This window comes from Tupaia chinensis, unplaced genomic scaffold (genome assembly GCF_000334495.1).
Source record: "Tupaia chinensis unplaced genomic scaffold, TupChi_1.0 Scaffold000118_1, whole genome shotgun sequence".
NCBI classification, from domain to species: domain Eukaryota; kingdom Metazoa; phylum Chordata; class Mammalia; order Scandentia; family Tupaiidae; genus Tupaia; species Tupaia belangeri.
This window is the reverse complement of record NW_006159584.1, coordinates 22803-26961: the sequence shown is the minus strand read 5'-3', so window position 1 is coordinate 26961 and position 4159 is coordinate 22803. Positions and strand designations below refer to the sequence as shown.

Below are 4159 nucleotides of genomic sequence, written 5' to 3'. Positions count from 1 at the left end.
CCTCCAGTTTAAAACAACAATGACCATCACAAACAACAACAACAACAACAAAACAACAACAAAAATCCTGTAACCAACTTCTTTCATAAGATTTTGAAAACTATTTTTCTTCCCAAATAGGTACAATAGCTTTAATACTTTTTCTTTTTAATTGGCCAGAGGGCACATACTCTTGTACACATGTGCATGTGAGAAAGGGTGAGAAAGTACCCCTCAGAGGGGACAGTCATGCTTCAAGCCCTTCTCCTCCAGTTCTTCCTCCTTTCAGGATTCTGGGTGCGAGCACATACACGCCTGGTGTGTTTTTCAAGCCACTGAGTCTGGGACTTGAATTGTGTTGTCGGCTATGTGGGATCCAGTGTCTTAACCACCCTGCCACCATCTGACCCGTGTTAATGCCAGTAAATCTCAACCTTACTCTTTGGGTATATTAAGTGGGGAGACCTCACCTGAACCTTAGCATCCCCAGTGTGCCTGTGCCTCTGGCAGAGCCCACTCCCATTGGCTGTGGAGGAGGCATAGGTGCTCCTAATGCCACCCCTCAGACAGGACATTGTGTTGTTTCATAAAGAATGTCAACAAGTGTCTCGTAGGAAAAGAAGAAAGCTAGCGAGCTAAACACTTAAGAGAAACGCCAGGGCATTACCGACCCTCTAGTGCTCTGAGCAGCAGAATCTACACAGGAACAAATGGCCCTCATTGTTGGGAATGAATGAAATATTAATAACAGCAGAAGCTGTTCCTGTTTTTCAGCTTCAGTATTGCTGTTCCTGCTTCAGTTGTGAATTATTGACTATCTCCTCAGCAGGGAGAGCTAAATCCTTAAGTGTTTTCACGTGTTCAGATTAAATTCAATCTGAGAGGACGTCAATGTGGCAAATTCCGCAGAAGGCATGAGGATACTTCAAGTAAAGGGTCCTCAGTTTGCTGCCAGCATTTGTGAATCTCTGTGATGGGTTAAAGGGAAAACGGGATATGCTAAAGTGCCTCTAACAGCCAAAGGCCCTCTACTCTCTCTGTGCAATGCTAAGATGTCAGGTTAGTGTGATACAAATGAAGTCAGTTGTAGTTGATAATACAAAACAACCTTTACAAAAGCCCTTCTAAAAGAAATCTGGAGAAAAGGGGGAGATGATACAAAAATGATCTGTTTCAGAGTACTAAAATTCAGAGAAGGAAGAAAGCCATACCCCCTTCCTCTTCAGTCTTACCCTAACTACTGAGGACTTGTGTAGTTCTAACACCTAACACAGAAATTACTCTCTTTGGTACTGATGACATAATTTTTTAAATTTTTACTCGTGCACAGAGTAGGAGGAAACAACTCTGCATTTAGAGTCACAGGTAGATCTGGACTCGAATCCTGACCCCACTTCACTAGTACCTTAGAGCACAGTTCCTCATCAGAATCGCCACTGCTGGTTTAAACCAGAATGCCACAAGACTCACAGAACCCCGGGCTCCTAACCAGGAATTCAGAGTGCCTGAGAACTGCTGCTGTGAGCTAACTTAACAAAGATGGTCCATGATGGCGAAGTTAACTCTCTAAATGGAGCCCAGCTAACATGTTCATCACCAATGCTCTTCTGGCCCAATCATGGTGGTTCAGGTGGTAGGGCACCCTAGCATGATGCTGGGGCTTTATGAGAGAAAGCCCTGGGTTGGGTTAGGGTTCTGGGTCTAGTAGAGCAGCATGTAGTGCATTCAGGGTGTGGGGCACCCCTGGGGGTGTTCCTATGATCCTGGCTGGCTGGAAAATTGGGGCAAAGTGGGGGACGGCAGTGAAAAGGAATCGTAGTGTGACAAGACTCTGTCAAGAGACTCTCTGTCTTTCATGAAATAAAGAAACTTCAACAAAAGGAATAAATAGACTTCTGATAAACTGACAATTTCATTCAATGATGTTCACTTCAACACAGCTTCTCATAGAACAATTTGAAAATGATCAAATGTCCATCAACTGGATCTTGGAAAAATAAATTATGGTATGTCAATGCAACACAGGTGTAAAAATTGATGGCTTAAAGTAATATTTACCATTATGGAAAAATAACCAAAAAATACATATAAATAAAACATACGGGTTTCAAGCCAGCATACATTTTACAATTCTATAAAGAGTGTGTATGAATGTTTATCTACCTACATCTACATTTAAAATAAATGTATAAAGAGACAATCTGAAATGTGTTCACTGATGTGTTAACAATGTATTTCCCTTAGGGAGATTTTCACTTATTTTTGAATTGCTTCATTTTTGTAGGGTGGCACATCTTACCTATATAGTGAGTAAAAATAAAACTCTAGTCACTGTATAAGAAAGCATAGGCAGTCACTGTAACTGTAATAGCTACAAAATTGGAATGACAAATAATTTCTCTCAACAAAGGAGCACACATTTTTTTTTTCTTTCATCAATGTCTGAAACTTAAGAATGAATCATGGCATCAAATTTGTTCCTTAAGGAGAGCAAGAGAAACCTGTCACAGCTTGAGTGACACATGTCCGAATGATGCAGTGAATGCACAGGGCAGATTACGAGTTTAACAGAAAATCAGATTTGGAAAGCTTTTCAGCTATGAGGTGTAGAAGCACAGCATTGACATACAGACCACTTAATTTAATGGTAAAAGTTTTGTGTGCAAGATTTTCTGTTTATACTCACTAGAGACACACACATACACATGCACATGCACACATACAGTATCAAAAAGCTCATATGAAAGTAGAATGAAATAATAAGTTTATTTTAGCACCCCAAAATTTTAGAAATCTATGCATAATTTTTCATAATATGCACTTTCTGTGAAAATTTTAATGACCCCTCATTTGTATATGTGTGTGTGTGTGTGTGTGTGTGTGTGTGTAGTCATGTATACCATCTTCAGAACAAAAAGGCATAGAAGAGTAGCTTACTTTATTTTATCTTTCCCTTTTCATTTGACTCCTTTTGCCATTCATACAAGTAACATAATGAAGAGAGAGTCTCTCTCCTTTCTGTCTTTTTTCCCACATTCACCCAATTCCTCATCAAAATGCTGAAAGTCAAATTTGTTCTGTAACTTGACTGCAGAATTAAAATAATTTCTACGGCTAGTGATAAATATCAGGAAATTAAAAGATGATCACAAGTAAGTTATTCCTGGTGGAAGAGACAGTTATTGGTTCTAAATATTTTTAGTTGACAGCATGTACATTCAGCAGAAACAGAGAGAGAGGGAAAGGGGGTTAGAGAGAGAGAGAAAGCATTCCTCCAACAGGGCGTGGTCACACCATAATCCCTTGTCCATTTCTCTATCCTGTCAGGATTTTAGGAGTACACACACCACCTGGTGTGTTTTTTAATCTGTCAGGGTCAGGATTCCAACTGTGGTCAGCCATATGGGATGACCCAGCTTCCTCAACTACGAGGCAATGAGGCCAGTCCTATTTTAATTTTCAAAAAGAGACATTCAACTTCCAGTCTGGAAGGAAGTCAGAAAAGAACACATGGCTTTTCCATTTTCAACTAGACCATGAACAAATGGTTATATTTCATTTTCCATTTTCAACTAGACCATGAACAAATGTTTATATTTCATAGAATTCACTTGCAAATCAAAGAACATTTGTGTGTTCCCTTAATAAAGAATTAGCATGGATTCATACTGATTTAAAAAGTTGGTTACATGGAAAGGATTCATTAACGATTATTTTCTGAAATGTGCAGTTTAAACTTATTCTATAAACATAGTATGTTCTTCCTATGATATGTGTTCAATTTTGTTTCATTTTTTAGTGACTATTGAAATCGGTATTTACATGATTTTATTACCTGTGATATACTATAAATTATTTTCCTGCATCAAATAATGTATGTTCCCCACCTAAGACTTTAATTTCTGGGCATAATCTCACTCATTTAAAGAGATACTATATGTAGCAGTTTTGAAAACTGGCCTCCATATTTCTAAATTGAGTGCATGAATTCTCACAAAGTTAAATTATTCTAATATTTAAAGCACACTTACAACTTAAAACTTTACATAGGTGGAGTTGAGTATCATGCATTATATGTTGACATTTATTTCTGACAATTTTTTCATTAATAGACTTTTTTTAAAGAGGTTTTTTTTTTTTTTTTTTTCTTTTTTCTAAAGACATGTGTGTTCAGGGGAAC

At 38.1% G+C, this 4159-nt stretch overlaps 1 protein-coding gene across 1 annotated transcript in view; it reads right to left on the bottom strand.

Moving 5' to 3' along the window:
* The window catches only part of LOC102497341 (cGMP-dependent protein kinase 1), a 45235-nt gene that overhangs the window by 26509 nt on the left and 14567 nt on the right, over positions 1-4159 (bottom strand). The gene's annotated exons all lie outside the window — the stretch shown is intronic.